At 37.1% G+C, this 19004-nt stretch overlaps 1 protein-coding gene across 4 annotated transcripts in view; it reads right to left on the bottom strand.

Annotated features, from left to right (window-relative positions):
• Positions 1-13998: 13998 nt before the first annotated feature.
• Positions 13999-19004, bottom strand: part of CPSF6 (cleavage and polyadenylation specific factor 6) — a 33078-nt gene continuing 28072 nt past the window's right edge. For all 4 annotated transcript variants that reach the window (XM_053583659.1, XM_053583662.1, XM_053583661.1 and 1 more), the window contains one exon: positions 13999-14430. The gene's annotated coding sequence lies outside the window, so the exon portion shown is untranslated. The remainder of the gene's footprint in view (positions 14431-19004) is intronic.

Here is a 19004-nt window from a genome sequence, read left to right on the forward strand (position 1 = left end):
CTCATCCATGATGAATTTACATAATAACTTGCTTTATACCACTAATTAACTTTTAATACAAACTATAAAATAAGGTCTAAGAGAGGAAGGATATTATATTCACTGCTATGTTCATTTCTAGCACCTGGATGTGTGGCCAGCATGTTTGTTGGATGAATGAATGAATCCTACCTACTATATGCTGTCCTGATTCAGATCACATTGACCTCACATAAACTCTTATTCCAAGATATCCTGAACACTGCACCACCACTTCTTTGGGGACTAATCCTGAAAAGCACATTATGTGAAAGTTCAAAAAGCAAAATCCCTGAGTTACGTTTTCTCCAACCAAGTTCTATCTATAGCAGCCAGTAAGATCTTAGTCATAGGAGACTGAGAGCCCTTTGAATTTGATCAAAATTGCTGGGTGTAGTGATACACTTAAAGTCTAGTGTCAAGTTAGCTCAGGAGTTCAAGCTAGGCAACATAGCAAGACCTCACCTCTAAGAGAAAAAAATTTAAAACATATGTATCTATTGCTTCTTGCAAAAATTATCTATTTATTTTCTGACAGAGTCTCGCTTTGCTGCCCTTCATAGAGTGCCATGGCATCATAGCTCACAGCAACCTCAAACTCTTGGGCTTCAAGTGATCCTTTTGCCTCAGCCTCCCAAGTAGCAGGGACCACAGGCACCCGCCATAACACCCGGCTATTTTTTAGAGATGTGGTCTTTCTGTTGCTTAGGCTGGTCTCAAATTCACCTGCCTCAGCCTCCCAGAGTGCTGGGATTACAGGCATGAGCCACCATACCCAGCCTCTTCTCGTTTTTCTGACATAGAGTTTTGCTGTTATTGTTAGTGTTTGGCCCCAGTACAATGCCTGGCATGCTACAGGCAACTCAGTAATTCTGAAAGAGTGAGGGCACAGAACCCACTGGTACTTAAAACCTTTCAAAAATGTGAAGACACTATTTACCACCAGCCAAATCCTAGCTTCCCCAACCCAGCCTGGTGGCCTGTCACAGTTGCTTCCAACATTGCTAGGGCCCATTCTGTCTCAAAGACTCTGGTCTTAGTGAACTCTTATCTTACCCAATTTCTTCAGGAAGTAGCCTCCAATCATTCCAAGATTTGACAGCTGTTAGCACTCAAAATAGTATTTGAAAAAATGGAGACATCACACCACCCTAAGGCCAGAATAGTTTGGCACAGGTAGATTTCCATCAGGTGCAAAGATGTCAGGAAGAGATATGTGCTCACCAGAGGGGCCCTAAGAGGAATCCAGTTCCATAACCATCTGCCTCACAGGGAGCATGGCTGTGATTGTCTGCAGTCAGGTGCACATTAGCACTGACTGATGCATCCCAGCCAAGAGAAGACGGGAGCCTTTGTGCAGCATCACAGGCAACTCAAGGTTTGGAACTGTTGACCCTGTTAGTGACCAGAAGATACCATCACTGGTTAAGTACGCTCTTTCCATCCCCGAGTTCAGTACTGGGATGCTGCTGACTAGGCACCGGACTTTCTCCACCCAGTGCTATGTGAAGACTGACTTGATGGCTATCCAGACAGTAGTGTTATGAACTCACTTCTGACAAAATATAAGCCTTATGATCCATTTTGACAGTAAGTGAAAGAAAATATAACCAAACAATGACAGTTTTAGAATATGCTTTTTCAAACTACACATCCCGTCCCTCCCTTCCACGCCAAGTCTCTAAAAGAGCTGGAGAATGTTTGCAACTTTACCTATCTGCTACCTCCAGGCCCTCACTGCTATCTACCACTTCAACTGTACTAAAACAAATTTCAGATATATAAGTAGAAAATGGTTTTAAAATGGTATTTGCTATGTTGAGACAAATATTTTATTATTTTAAATACCTGATACTATCATTTTTAAGGTATGATGGTAGCTTAACTGATCTAGAATCCAGTTAGATGTATACAAGTATATTTATATTATTGTACATACATATCACTACACATGTGCATTAAGATGTATTAAAAACACACGAATGCCGACCAACATTCCTCTACCTCCCTGCCCCCAAAACAATTATGCTGCACTTTATTAATGATTTCCTTGCATTGTGTTTCTATCTCTATTGTTGGAATATTTATAGTACAATATCATAATTTTCCGTTTTGGAACTTCAAAGAAATGGAGTTAATACTGTGTGGATCTTCTGTGACTTGCTTCTCCAGTCAACACGTTAAGATTCATTTATGTTCATGGGTGTGAAAACGTTCTTACATTTTCAGTCTATACAGTATTTCACCGTATGAACATTCTACAATTTATTGGTTGATAACTGAGCTATTTTCAGTTTTTTTACTATTAAAAATAACATTGCTGTATTTGTGTAAATGTTTCTTTTTCTTTTTTTTTTTTTTTGTAGAGACAGAGTCTCACTGTACCGCCCTCGGGTAGAGTGCCGTGGCGTCACACGGCTCACAGCAACCTCTAACTCCTGGGCTTCCGCGATTCTCTTGCCTCAGCCTCCCTAGTAGCTGGGACTACAGGCGCCCGCCACAACGCCCGGCTATTTTTTTTTTGTTGTTGCAGTTTGACCGGGGCTGGGTTTGAACCCGCCACCCTCGGCATGTGGGGCCGGCGCCCTACTCGCTGAGCCACAGGCGCCGCCCCTGTGTAAATGTTTCTTAGTGGAAAAGATGCAAGTGTTTCTCTAGGAGCCATACCAACACTTACTTTACAATAGCTAAACTACTTTCTAAAATAGTTGCATTAACTAACACCACTTTCCATCACACCATATCCTAACCAATACTTAAACATTGGTTAAACATTTTTTTTTGCCAAAAAATTTTTTTTAAATAGTCTCACTTTGTTGCCCTTGGAAGAGTGGCGTGGTGTCTCAGCTCACAGAAACGTCCCAAACTCTTGGGTTCAAGCAATTCTCTTGCCTCAGCCTCCCAAGTAGTTGGGACTTTAGGCGCCTGTCACAATAGCAGGCTATTTTTAGAGATGGGATCTCTCTGGCTCAGGCTGGTCTTTAACTCCTGAGCTCAGGCAATCCACCCACCTGGGCCTCCCAGAGTACTGGGATTATAGGCATGAGCCACTGTGCCCGGCTGCCAATCCTGTAGGCATAAAATGATACCTGTGATTTTAATGGGCACTTCCCAGATGACAAGTAAAGCTGAATTTTATTTCATGTATTTTTTTTTTTTTTTGTAGAGACAGAGTCTCACTTTATCACCCTCGGTAGAGTGCCGTGGTGTCACACAGCTCACAGCAACCTCCAAATCCTTGGGCTTAGGCGATTCTCTTGACTCAGCCTCCCAAGTAGCTGGGACTACAGGCGCCCGCCACAACACCCGGCTATTTTTTTTGTTGTTGTTGCGTTTGGCCGGGGCTGGGTTTGAACCCGCCACCCTCGGCATATGGGGCCGGCGCCCTACCTGCTGAGCCACAGGCGCCGCCCTATTTCATGTATTTATGGACTATCTGCTGGTTCTGTAAAATCTCAGTTGATGTCTACTGCTTTTTTTTTAGAGACAGAGTTTCACTTTATCGCCCTCGGTAGAGTGCTGTAGCGTTACAGCTCACAGCAACCTCCAACTCCTGGGCTTTGGAGATTCTCTTGCCTCAGCCTCCTGAGGAGCTGGGACTACAGGCGCCAGCCACAAGGCCCGGCTATTTTTTGTTGCAGTTTGGCCGGAGCCGGGTTCGAACCCACCACTCTTGGTATATGGGGCCGGCGCCCTACTCACCAAGCCAGAGTCTATGTTGCCCTCAGCAGAATGTTGTGGCATCACACTCACAGCAACCTCAAACTCCTGGGCTCAAACCATTCTCTTGCCTCAGCCTCCCAAGTAGCTGGGACTACAGCACCCATCACAATGCCTGGCTGTTGTTTGGTTGTAGTTGTCGTTTGACAGGCCCAGGCTGAATTTGAACCCGCCAGCTGTGGAGTATGTGGCTGGTGCCCTAGCTGCTGAGCTACAGGCACCAAGTCTATAGTTTATTCTTGATATTAGTCCTTTATATGTATTTCAAGTACTTTCCTCCAGTTTGAGACTTCTCTTTTCAACCTTTTAATGGCCAGAAATTCTTAATTTATTATGTTCAAATTTACAAATTTCTTATCATTTGTACTTTTACATCTTAAGAATTCCTTCTGGGCTCGGAGCCTTAGCTCAGTGGTTAGGGCGCCGGCCAAAAGCACCGGGGCTGGTTGGTTGGAACCCAACCTGGACCTGCTAAACAGCAAGTACAATAAAAAACAGCTGGGCGTTGTGGTGGGTGCCTGTAGTCCCACTACTTGGGAAGCTGAGGCAGGAGCATTGCTTAAGCCCAGGAGTTTGAGGTTGCTGTGAGCTGTAACACTACAGCACTCTACTGAGGGTGACATAGTAAGACTGTCTCAAAAAAACGAACACTCAAAAAATTCCTTCTGCAGTCCTGCATCTTTGAACAATTTCCTGTTATTTTTCCTTTAATCAATTTAGTTAGGGCTGAGTGTGGGTGGCTCACGCCTGTAATCCTAGTACTCTGGGAGGCTGAGGCAGGGGGTTGGGGGGCGGTGTGTGTGTGTGCCTGAGTGAGAGTGAGCCAGGGCCTATTTTGTTTTAAGGCCTCACTGTTGCCCAGCCTGGTCTCAAACACTGGGCCTTAAGCATTCCTCCTGCCTTGGCTTTCCAAAGTGCTGGAATTTACAGGTATGAACCACCACACGTGGCTAGCTTGGTAAACTTTTTAATTCTAATAACATCTGTTGATTTTTTCTACATTATCATCTGAAAGCAATGACTGCTAAGAATCAGCTCTACTGTCACATTCTCTAGGTTGGCTCTTCTTACACATAAAGTGAACCATTGCTCTGCTATTAAATTGTGCCTATATTATCCTTCCAAATAATTGTTTTTTTCTTTGTGTGCTTACAGTATTTTGCACATGGCAATAATTTTGAGTATTCTCTGAGCAGAAATTATTTCTCAGTTCCCAAAACCCAGAAAAAATATTCCTCGGCTTTACAACCCCTTCGCACATCCCACATCTCACATGCATAGATCAGAACTATAAATGCTGAAAAAGGCAGGCTTTCACCAAAGACAAAGCCTAGCATTATCTGGCTGAGCAGAAGTAAGCCTACAACACCTACCATGCAAATTCTATTCAGAAAATTAGGTTGCTATAAATTTCCTCAAGGAAATGTTTAATGAATCCTCTTAACAATCCACTATAAATACAAAGTATCTTCCTTTTAAAATGACTCTGTTGTATGCATTGAGCAAAGTTACAAACATTTTCAGCATAAAAATGGAAATAAGGTGGCTTGGTGCCTGTAGCTCAGCGGCTAGGGCACCAGCCACATACACTAGGGCTGGTGGGTTCAAAGCTGGCCCCGGCCTGCCAAACAACGACAACTACAACAAAAAAATAGCCAGGCATTGTGGCAGGCGCCTGTAGTCCCAGATAATTGGGAGGCTGAGGCAAGAGACTCACTTAAGCCCAAGAGTTTGAGGTTGCTGTGAGCCGTGATGCTACACCACCTTAAGGGCAACATAGTGAGACCATCTCAACAACAACAAAAGAAAATAAGGGTTTTGACTAGCTGACTTTACCACAATAGTCAAGATATTGTTATTATGAGGGTCACTTTGGTTTTGCTGTACTTCTGTGACGTAACAGAGGCTATAGGTTAGAAAAGTATCTTTCAGATCTTTCTTGGTTCTTGGGTCTGCCCATTCTTGGCTGTATTATGTGGGGCCTGAACACGTGTACTAAACGATCACCACATCATGACTTACTGCTTCATTTGTAGCATACGACTATCTCTAGATGGCAGCATGTCACGAATATTAAATATTTAACCCACCCTAAACATCACAAAATATTTTAAAAATAAGATACCAATTTTTATCTCCAGAGCCAAGTTTTTAAAGCACCCATTGAAAAGGCTGTAGAGAAATATGCATTTTTACACATAACTGGGGTAACGGTAAATCAGGGGATTTACCAACTTAATGTAAAACCCCTCAAATTTTCATAATCTTTGAATCAAGCATTCCAATTAACTAATTCTTGGAAAACTTGCACTAAGATTTACTTATAAGGATATCCACTGCAGGACCCTTTATACCAGCGTTTCTCAACCTGTGGGCATTAGTAAGGTTGAAAACCACTGTATTAAAGAGATTATGGCACATGTTGAAATACCAATCATTACACACAAATCACCAGGGGATTTGTTCAAATGCAGATTTTCTTTGGCATGTTAACAGGTCAGAGCTCACAGCAACCTCAAACTCTTGGGCCCAAGTGATCCACCCACCTTGAGACACCTAGCCCAGTCTTTAAGTTTCTGCCCAAATTTCCAGACTCAAGGCCAAGATTTCTCACAAATGAACCCATCTACCTTGTGATCTACAGGGTAACTAAAGTAATAGCACAGGCAGAACCTATGCAAACAGTTATACGAGACATTTTTAAAAATAAGATACCACACTAAATTGCTATGGTCTGTCTTATACTGAAAGTATTTTAACCCAGTTATCTTTAGAGTAGGTCACTCCAATGTTTGTGAAAATGGAACATTTGAAAGTAATATATTCCTAAATGCTTACACTTCAGGCATCAATAAAAGTTTAAAAGTTTTTGGTGGTGAGGGCTTAGCTTGATAACACCAAATAAGTAGAAACTTGGTATCATAAAATCACTCTAACCTCTGCTCAATAGTCTGCCATTTGTAACCTCCTGCGGCCCACTGCCTTCTTGGAAAAAACAGAATGCTATCATACAGGATCATTAAGAAACTACTGAAGCTGGCTGGGTGTGGTGGTTTACACCTCTAATCCTAGCACTCTGGGAGGCCAAGGTGGGTGGATAGCTTGAGCTCCTGAGTTAGAGACCAGCCTGAGCAAAAGCAACACCCTGTCTCTATTAAAAATAGAAAAACTAGGCTCAACGCCTGTGCTCATTGGTTAGAATGCCAGTCACATATGGTGAGGCAGGTGGGTTCCAACCGGGCACTGGCCTGCTAAGCAACAATGACAAATGCAACAAAAAAATAGCCAGGCGTTCTGGTGGGCCCCTGTAGTCCCAGCTACCCCAAACTCGGGAGGTTGAGGCAAAAGAATTGCTCGCCACAAATGCGTGGCTATTTTTTTTTTTTTTTGGTAGTTGTTGTTTGGCAGGCGCTGGGTGGGGTTTGAACCCACCAGCTCTACTGGCGCCGAGCCTAAAAAGGATATTTTTAAAAGGTAATGAGTATGTATGTCTACATACGCAAAGCAATCATGCTAAAAAAAAAGTATGTCATTTTTCTAGAACTGACAACTGACACTAGAATTGATGTGTCATGCTATAGTTACATGTGTACTATAACTATTTATAAATTATAAAAAGGAGATAAACACCCAGAATGCATTGGAAACCATTTCCAGTAACAATTCTTGTTTTCACAGCAATGATTACGAAACAAAATTAGGAAAATTCTATCTACAAATCCTTTGTAAAAAGGCTAGTCTCCTGTGGTGCATCTTACAAGGGTACATGCGAAACTTAGTAAATGTAGACTATAAATGTCTTAACGCAGTTATCTAAGACAATGCCAGGAAGGCTATGTTAACCAGTGTGATGAAAATATGTCAAACGGTCTACAAAACCAGTGCATGGTGCCCCATGATCACATTAATGTACACAGCTATGATTTAATAATAACAGAAAAAAAAAAAAAAGGCTGGTCTCTCTTCCATGAAATTAGCCTGGAATAATTCACCTTAAGTTTAGTGTGCATTTGGTCAAAAGATATTCCCAATGATATTTTCTTGGAGCTAAATTCTATAGGCCAGAGACAGCGTCTCAATTAATTCAACTGAAGTGGAAAATCAATGAATGTAAACATATAACAACGAGCAAAGGGGAACCTAATGAAAACGTGAACCACAATCTTAAGAATGGAAAGGAATTCCAGTAATTTATTTTCCGTATGTTTTTTTCAATTGTTGCCTTCAACGGACTCTGGAGCTTGCAGGTCAGAAATTCGGGGCCTGATACTCGGCACGTGAATATTTACCGAAATCATAAATCCTTTACGGTTTAAAAAGTACCCTGGCTCAACGCCCATAGCACAGTGGTTACAGTGCCATACACCCAAGGCTGGAGGGTTTGAACCCAGCCCGGGCAACTAAACAATGACAACTGTAACAAAAAATAGCTGAGCGTTATGGTGGGCGCCTTGTAGTCCCAGCTACCTGGGAGGCTGAGACAAGAGAATCGCTTAAGCCCAAGAGTTTGAGGGTGCTGTGATGCCATAGCACTCTGAGGGGGACATACTGAGACCCTGTCTCAAAAACAAACAAACTCCTCCCCCATTTTGTTTTTAAGCTAACCACTTAAGTATTTTTTTTTGCCTTGAACCTTCTTCCTTTTTTTGAGACAGTCTCACTATGTCACCCTCAATACACTGCCATGGCATCACAGCTCACAGCAACCTCAAACTCCTGGGCTTAAGCGATTCTCTCACCCCAGCCTCCCGAGCAGCTGGACTACAGGCGCCCACCACAACGCCCAGCTATTTTTTGGTTGCACTTGTCATTGTTGTTTAGCAGGCCTGGGTCAGGCTCAAACCCATCAGCCTTGAAGTATGTGGCTGGCACCCTACTCACTGAGCTACGTACGGGAGCTAAGGCTTTCCCTGAACCTTTTTGAGTAGTCTAGTGAGGTTAATAATAATTTAAAACTAACTGAAGTTTAAGAACAGTAAAATGCCAATACAGAAGGAAATAATCTACTTAGGAGGCTGGCTTAAAGACACAATACAGACAATAGACAAGTTTCTGTTCCCTTGCATATTGCCAATGGATATTAGTTATTTGAAATCATATACAATGGTCAACAAATTAGAAATAAAAAAAGGGACAAACTGCGAAGTTTTATCAAAACTTTGTTTTATTTTCAATACAAGATAAATACCATGCTTGTTACTAGCGCAGTTTAAGGCCAACAGTGGCCAAATAGCAAACTGCTGAACAGTCACCTAAATGCTAAAGAAAGAAAAGACAAAGTAAACATTAAACACAAAATTGCAATTACAAATATTGTAATAAAATGGAAAGAGTTTTTTAATAGAAGCTAATATGGATGTCTAGTTCTCATGGACGTCAAAAAGATGTCTCTTTGATCAAATATCACCTTACCTTTTGCACAGAAATCTTATTGTGAAGTCACCATAGAGTCAATAGCTAAAATCTTAAGACTTTCTTTGGCCTTCAGATATTAAACAAATTATTTACAAACTGTGATTCAGCAATTCATGGGTACTGGTAATATGATACAATTTTTTTAAAGGGCTTTCCATTAAAAATTGTAAAACAACTTTGTAAGGCTGTACAGGGCTGTAAACTACTTTGCTAAGATACCATGGGATGCAGAGGAAGAAGAATTAACAGACCTTTTTTAAGGCTAAAGTCATCAATGTTATAGATGCATTCCTTAGAATACATTGTGATTTACCCCAAAGGATCCTTTCCCGTTAAATACCACCTGAGTACTACAATTTTCAAAGTAAAAAAATAAACATGAATTTGCTATTGTATTTTAAAATAATTTAACTTACAGAACGCTGAGAAATGTTAAGCAGTAACAGTGTGACAAAAAGAACACACCTTCAAAATGAAATGTCTTTACTAAATGTAGGGTCTGCCTAATTATGAAATCAATGTGAAACATTTACACCCATGATGGAGTTTTAGGGTACTCCTACATGAAAAATTCTTGGTAGTATTTACTATCCACAGATATCCACTTCAAGATTTGTGTGACTTTGATTAAATCTAACCTAGTATTTAAAAGACTTCCATTACCACGTTAATTAATAGAATAGGAAGTCTTTAACATTAAAACCTGTTCCCACATAACCAAGTGTTCATATGTCCCACACAAAAATCATAGCACTTGCATGCTCAGTGAATGCCAACAACCTGAAATTAAAAACAAACAAACAAACAAAAAAAAAAAACACTGGTTAAGGGTGGTGCCCATAGTTCAGTGGGTAGGGCACCGGCCACAACATCTAGGCTGGCGGGTTTGAACCCAGCCCAAGCCAGCTAAACAAAGACAACTGCAACAAAAAAACAAGCCAGGCATGGTGGGCGCCTGTAGTCCCAGCTACTTGGGAGGCTGAAGCGAGACAAGGCTTAAGGCTTAAGCCCAAGAATTTAAGGTTGCTGTGAGCTGTGGACACCACAGCACTCTACTCAGGACGACATAGTGAGACTCTGTCTCAAATAAAACAAACAAACAAAACAACACTAGTTAAGACAAACCTAAATCAATCTGAATAGGAAAACTGCCTGAATATTTAGAATATTCATAAAAATTCCTATTTTTTGCTTTTTTCTTATGCCAAGAAAGAAGAGTATAAAACTTTCTCCCAGGCTTGGCACCTTTACTCAGTGGTTAGAGCACCTGCCACATACACTGCGGCTGGCAGGTTTGAACCCGGCCCAGGCCTGCTAAACATCAAGGACAGTTGCAACCAAAAAAAAAAAAAAAAGAAAACAATAGCTGGGCGTTGTGGCGGGCGCTTGTAGTCTCAGCTACTTGGGAGGCTGAGGCAAGAGAATCACTTAAGCCCAAGAGTTTGAGGTTGCTGTGAGTTGTGACACCATAGCACTCTACCAAAGACAACATAGTGAGACTCTGTCTCTAAAAAAAACCGAAAAAAAAAAAAAAAAAAAAAAAAAAAAAGAACAAAAAAAACTTTCTCCCAGAAGCCTAAACATTTTAACATATTTTCTATTTCAACTTACAATGAAACTTCAATCTTGGATCTTGATTTCTCTAAATCAAAAATCTCATATTGCGAAAACAAGGAATGCCATATGTAAGGCCACATCTTCTTTTTTTTTTTTTTTGTGGTTTTTGGCCAGGGCTAGGTTTGAACCCACCACCTCCGGCATATGGGACCGGCGCCCTACTCCTTGAGTAGGCGCCACCCAAGGCCACATCTTAATAAATTTGTAATTTTTTGGTTGAATACTTACTGAAAAAACTAGTCTAAGGCTTCTAAGTATCAAGTTGCTAAAAATTAAAATAAACATACCAGTGTTTAAACTGAAGGTAAATGCTAAAACAAACAAACAAAAAAACCCACACTGTAAGAACAGAAAAATAGAATGCTTTGCTATAAAAATCCCACTTAATATATTTTAGCACAAAAAAATGTCTATTATATACGATGGATAAGCGTGCATTTAAGTACATACAACTGGGGGAAGCATTTACAGATGGCTATGGGATATGAATGAACTTAATGAATAAAATTTAAAAAGCAGTTATCTGTAAAAAAGAATCTCAATACTATATTCTCCATCGTTGAAGAATCAGAACACAAAACTTCCTCTTAAAATAATTTAAGCTGAAGCACAAAACACAAAATTTGAGCCATTTTATAAGATACAGAAAATGCAATGATCACTCAGGTATGAAAACCAAAATGTCTCAAGCACTTGAACAAAAAAATTCTCGTAGCATCTCATTGTATAAAACAGGATATATTTAGGTTATTGGCACATTTCAATACATAAGGGAAGAGAAAGTCTTTAACTCTTTCAACAATTTTCCCCTTTCACTATAAAATATTATACAACATTCATTAAAACCTCCATGTTTAAGAACTAACCTGAAACTAGTAAAAAATAAAGCAACATTCTCCACAGGAGAATTAAATGAAAATAATATCTTAAGCTACAAATTATTTGTGAAGTCTAAATTGTAGTTAACTGCTTAAGAACATTCTAGGTAAAAGAGTAATTAACTGTAAATCACTCCAAATCTTGCTTATGAAAACTGAGAGAACAAAATAAACACCCTCAATGTTACACTGGCGTATGCTTTTCATAACATAGTTCCTTTCAAATCAAAGGGTTGCTTCGTAAGTGATACCATTCAGGTGCTGTACCACATCCATAACTTTACTACTGGCTAAAAGGAATGTGACTTCATAGCAATGATAAATGCTATGGTTTAAAATTCAAGTTTGCTTTCATATCCACTACAGTTATTAAGGAAAAAATAAAAAGGTCTCTGAGACACTGTATTTTTTTGGTGTCTACACAAGGGTTTATCTCTTTGGATTGTTTTTACACATTAAAAAAAAAAAAAGAAGAGCTTTCAAATACCAACCTATAAACAGAAGGGGTATGAAACATTATACAAGGTTTGCAATTTCACCGTAACTGCTATACATTCATGTGTTATCAGGTAGAGGACTTTGTAAAATTACTTGGTCAGACCAAAAAGTTCTGGCAACACTTAAAACAATGGACTAGCAGCAAACAAATCTAGTACACTCATACTGTCTGTAACAAGTCATGCAACAAAATGAGCCGAGCGGGGAGAAGAGTGACATAGAAGGAGCAATTAAGGGTTCCACTGATAGAAAGTGAATAGGTAAACAAAGGATTTAGTTAGTACAAAATTTCCAGTTTCAAATTCAAGTGCAATTAGATTTTCGTGATTCCATTAAAATTGTTCAGAGAAATTTTTATTCTCATGGACACTTTACTTACCTTTTAATCTTACTATTAACTAACTTTCCTTGTAATATTTATGTCCATCCTTCTTCGCATTAGGGCATTGTACTTAAAATTTTTAAAAGCTAAGAAATGACAAAAACTAACAACCTATACAGAAAACGAGAAAATTGAATTTGATACAACTTTTGAATAATGTTAAAAAGGCAACTGCATTTTCAACAACACAAAAACACTAAAAACTCACTTCTATGAGTGAATAGTTCTGATAAACACCAATGATCCCATGCACATACTCTAAACACAAAATACTTTTAAATAAAACTGGCAGTTATAAGGATAATTCAAAACAGCTAATGTTGTGAGAAGCAGTTTGATAGCAGCCAAGATGTAACTGGAGGACGGCAGTGGAAATTTCTGGAGGGCTTCTACAGTTGTTCATTATATAATATCTAGGGTACTTAAGTACTTTAAGCATTATCTTAAAATTTGGCTATACTTTAAAATCAATGTGTATTATCAGACCTCTCAAAGATAATCAGATCTTAAAAACATTTTAACAAATTAACTTGTTTAAAATTCTAACTCAAATTTCTGAATTAGTGAGTTATAATTACCTTCCTAGAAAATAATCAAATCAAGACACTGCCTATAAGTTTCCAAGAACGCATGCCACCCAAGTGTTTTAATGTGGGCCTGTATGTAAGGCAGGTCTTAAAAAAAAAAAAAATCTTTGATTAGCTAAGTAACTCTAGCATCAATCAATAGGTTCAATGAATCTACACAGAATTCCTTCAACTGTGCAGACAGGGCACACCTGTATCTCCTGCTACACACTCTGGAGAGTATGACCCAAGGTTAATAAACATGACTTCCTTCAGGAATCTGTACCAATCCAAAAATAAAACTAAGGCTCTCTTAACTCTCATGTATCTTCTGCACACTGTATTTACACTGACTGGCTTCAAAAATAAATAATCAATATGAAATAAGAAATAACTGCAGCATCAAATCAGAATAATCGAAGTATTTCTTCAATGCTAGCAGTACACAATTAAGTGTTTCAGTATATCTGTGTTGTAATTAAGCTGCATTACATAGCAAATATGTATGGGTTTTTACTAAAAAGTTTAAACTTCACATTTTTTTGACCCCTAATACATTGACTGGATTGCTGTGTCTGTCAAATTTCAGTTTTTACAAGTTTACATACCATTCAGCAAAGTCACAAGCTAAACTAGGTAAAAATAGCTAGAAAAGCAGAATATAGAAATATTAAATATCCATGTAATCACCTATTCTAATATCAAAATCAAGGGCAAGTGACAATTAGTATGTTTAATTCACTGAACGCAAGATTAGACTGTAGCATATCCAAAACGCTATTGCAATGCTTTTGTAAAGGACAGTAAAAATGTTGTCATAGTAACATTATCTTTAGATATTGCTGAACACAAGACTTTCCCTGAGGTGTAAACATCAAATAACTTGAACAGCTTTACACATCAGCCCCATTAAACAGTTTATTACAACACTACATCTATTGTAATCAAAGTGGTGCTGTTTACAGACATTATCATATGAACATTTTTAACAAGAACAAACTACTATAAAAACAAGCATTTACTTGACTTTTTTTTTTTCCAATTGCTTGCACATTATAATGGCCAAATGTATATAACCAGTAATAAAGTTGCAAAAGCTATAACTTTTTAAATCACATAGGTTTCCTTCAAATAAAACAGTTAAGCAACATAAAAAATAAAAGTAGAGCTACTGGTTACCATTTATGCAGATTTGCTTTATTCAGATCTATTCCTGTTCATTTTATCCATGAATCCTTACAGGTTCAGTTCAATCACAAGAAGTAAACTGCTGGACAAGCGTCATTTTTCCCCCATGAAGACTCCTTTGTCGTAGAAGGTGATCCTCTTCCTTCAGCTGTAATGTGTCAAAATTTGTGATGTAGATTTTGCTATTCCCCATAATACACAGAAAAACGCTGGCTTAACTATACACAAGTCGTGCATCTACTTCCCTGCTGTTATATCATTCTAGCACACAGTAAGAGTTAACTGAAACAGTAGCTGCCCTCGTGCTGGAGAAATGTTCTCAAATTTATCTGATGATTAAAAGACATTCTGATTTTTTTCTTAAGATATTATTGCCTTATAAATTTAACTGAAACAGAAATGAAAATATAGCAGCTACTGTTTCTGTTAGATGGAAACATTCAAAGTCATTTTCTAAAATATGAAAACTACAAAAATAAACGGAAAATGCTGGGATGATTTTAATGTAAATATTTTTCATTTGCCCACATATCAATTCTATATCGACTCATTTAACAATTAAAGGCTGAACTGAATATAAAATGCAATGAATTATTTTACAGATTAATTATATTTATTTGACAGCATACAGGAACTTCTGCAATTGTTATAAATCAAATGGTGCTCCACATTACAAAATTTATTAATGAAATTTATAAATAGTTCAATATGGACATTTAAAATATGACATCCACATACAAATCTTTAGACATAATACAGATTTAAAACATTTACTTTACTTTTACTCTATTTCACCTACATCAAAATATCTAACTTAGTATATAAATTAACCAAAAAGAAGCAAAATGGGATCCACAATGATAAATTTTATCAAAAACTCACATAAAGGAAAAATAAACAGAATAAAGTTGATAAACTAAAATTTCAAAAGTACGTATGTATGTGTGAACTTTAGGTAGAGGTTCACATCAATTAACTTGAAGGTAAGTGATCCCTGAAATTTATATTGAAAATATAAATTCTGAGAACACTTCAAGAATAAAGTGATCTTAGAGTCAAAAGGGCACAATGTTAAATGATAATTCTCTCATAAAAATAGTTGAAAAATATTTTGCTCTAGAATAAAAGTAATTTTCTGTTGCAATCATAAATTTTTCCCCAACTAGGTTTTATCTTAAGAGCATCAGCTTATAAATTCACAATGCCTAGCAGCAAAAACTTAAAAATTTGATAACTACAAAAGGAAAAAAAGATATTACAATCCCTAACTCTCTCTTTTAGTTTCTATATGCCCACATTTTCCAGAGATACTTCAGCCATTTCTAATGTTACCTTTAATTGCACCTTCATCTTATATGTTGATGAAGCTATTTAGTAAATTATTTAATGGAAAAAATCTAAAACGGCAGTTTTCAAATGCTTTATTTTTACTATTGGCAATGCACTTATTAAAAACTGAAAGACAAAGGATATGTTCTAATGTGAAAAAGGAATTACTGGGAAGTGCATAAATCTTACTGCAAAGAAATGCTATTTCCCTAAAGTTTGTTGTGCTAGAACAGTGGTTCTCAACCTTCCTAATGCCACGCCGCCCTTTAACACAGTTCCTGTGGGTCACGACCCACAGACTGAGAACCGCTGTGCTAGAAGGAATGAAGACGAGATCGGGCCATTTGAGAGGGAAAAATTAGTCACAGTGAGCAGAACAAAAATATTCGATCCTTCCAAAAAACACATCACATACACTACAGACTTTATATCATCATCACTCCAGTGAAGAATTATACTACTTTTTATTTGGAGAGTACTTTTTGTGAAATTACAACACATACTTTTATTCAGGACTAATGAATTCATTTCATGCTTGATTATGCTTTTATATAGATAGACCTTTACTATTAATAAAACTCTAATTTTTCACCATACAGACATATAAAATCTGGGGGATAGTCTAATGCTTTTAACTTCTATTTCTAAACACTTTACATTTATCCACTTGGAAATACAAATGTTACAATCTCAAATGGAAGCAAATTTGAAGGCAACACAACCCATTTCCAATAATCCAATTCCATATTATAGTCTCAATGTCTAAGTAGACATCTACATAAACAAAGATATAAAAAGAAGCTGAGAATTAACAAAATACATTCAATGCCCAAATTTTCATAATTTCATTTGGTCAAATCTGTAATGTTAAAGTCGCACAATTACTTGCTTTAGCTATCAATTATAAAATGAAAACCTACATAGGAACAATCATTAAAACAATTAAGACAAACGGAATCTACAACAGCTCTTTAGTAAAGTCTATAAACTAAAGTGAGAACTTCTGTAAAATCTCAATACAAAGAGAAATACCTATGTTTTAGATAATATAAATCACACCATTATTAACAACTCAAATTATTAATGTTTCTGTTAGAAACTTATCTAAGCAAATTTGTTAGTATTGGTATTTTAAACTCATTGTAAATTCATCTTTTAAGAGTCAAGTACATATCTGATAGGGCACTTTTAAGATTTTCATATTGATTAAAAGAATTCTCATATAATTTGAGATGTACTACTAATGAAAAAAAATCACTTTTCTCTATCACATAATCTCTCCTTAATGAGAAGAATGGAGAAGAGGTGGGCAAGAGAAATAAGTATCTGTATACAAGATAACTTTTTAAAATGAAAATTCCTTCTTGTGTTAATGTATTACACAAAACCAAATGTTTATTACAGATGCTTACACAATGTTCCTTGCTGCCAAACTTCTCATACTGTCATCCTCCTACCTCGGGACACAGTACTTACCTCATTTTAAATAAATATTTCAATACTCTATAAAGCATATACATAATTGTTACTCTAGGCAGTCCACTAAATAGTAGAAATAAACTCGTCACAAAAGAAAAATTAGCTTTGCTCCCAAAAGATTCACAAAATGGACATGTTTTTCTCTCTCTCTCTCTCTCTTTTTTTTTTTTGGTTTTTGGCGGGGGCTAGGTTTGAACCCACCACCTCTGGCATATGGGACCGGCGCCCTACTCCTTGAGCCATAGGCGCCGCCCAACACAAAATGGACATTTTAAAATAAGCTATTTGTTATTTAGAATTCTTTGTGAGTTAAAACAAGCTACCACAGAAGGCAAAATCATAAATATGGATAGCATAATTGGCACCCATATCCTTTTTTTCATTGTTAGGTTTTCTTTAAACAATGCTAACTATTCATCGAATTATTTATTTAAAACAATCTAATTTACATAATAAAACAATGGTAGTTAAGTTTCACATTGAGATGAGGTGAGAGAGTAAGGTGACTCACGCTAGCACTGAAATTTGTTTTAAACCAGGAACATCAATCATTTGTAAATAAAATTACATTCTTAAACCACAGTGAGCAAAACACACTATACATCCATTCAAGGGATCACTTCCTATCCTCTTTTGTAACCAACTAAAACAGCTGTATAGTCAGGTTTTGTAAATAATACTAAAAACAAGAATAGAGTTTGAGAAACAAGATCTACCTTGTACAGATGAAGCAGAGCAGTTAGGGAGTGTGGCAAACACAGGAGACATAGGGCTGGACTTGATAGATAACCCTCAGATGACTGAAGAGTTGCAGAATAACTTTTAAATCTTATTACAACCAGTATCAGTAACCAGGTAACTAAGAGAATTGTAATTTCCACATAAGCCTTAAAACAACACTAACTCTTAAGAAAAGGAAACATCTTAACATGTACCAAAAAAGCCTTTTAATTCTTTTGGTTTGTTTTTTTTCCAAATTAAAACACATCTATAAGCTAAATAAGCAAATACAAAGCATTATAAATCTTATACAAAAGTAACAAAATCTAAGATCATGATATTTAAGGTAGAAAAAAGGCAGGAAAAAAATTAATCACATAGCAAAATGTATCTATTCCAGAGTCTATATACAATGCTTAAAATTTTTATCAAAGAATTGGATAGGGGCGGCCCCTGTGGGCTCAAAGGGGTAAGGTAGGGCACCAGCCCCATATGCCGGAGGTGGTGGGTTCAAAACCAGCCCCAGCCAGAAACTACAAAAAAAAAAAAAAAAAAGAATTGGATAATGATTTGGGAATATGTAAAATCTCACAGACTAGGGAAAGGGAAAGCCTGAATAAAGAGTATTATTTTTTTTTTTAAAAAAACTCTTGTTTCAGTACACAAAGAAAAACAACACAGATTTACTGAGTAGGGCTGTTCCAAACAAGTAATGAGAGGAACACTACCTAAAAGAAAATAACTCAACTACGAAAGAGAAATTATTTCCTAAGAAGTACACTCTTAAAACACTGAACTATTTTTATTTTGCTCAGAGTGGTCTCAGAATAGAGGCAGAAATTACAGAATATGAAGCACATGCATTTACATATTGAAATTTACAATAGTAGTATCTTCAAAATTAAAATATTGTCTATGGAACTTAGATATTGAATGCTTTTATAGAAAAACTCATACATTTTAAAATGAGAGAAAGCAATTAACACTACCAACAGTTCAAACACAAAAAAAATTAAGATGGGACAGACATTAACAGCTTGCCATCATCATTAAGTTTCCAGTTAAATTAAGAACTTGCCCTTTTAGTCATCCATCATTACTTTAATAATAAATTACATTAGTATTTTACTTGTATACAGACTTTACTGACATTCACTTTAGCTTTCAAGTCACTCTTATTCCATTTAGTCCATT

This window comes from Nycticebus coucang, chromosome 3 (genome assembly GCF_027406575.1).
Source record: "Nycticebus coucang isolate mNycCou1 chromosome 3, mNycCou1.pri, whole genome shotgun sequence".
Classification (NCBI taxonomy): domain Eukaryota; kingdom Metazoa; phylum Chordata; class Mammalia; order Primates; family Lorisidae; genus Nycticebus; species Nycticebus coucang.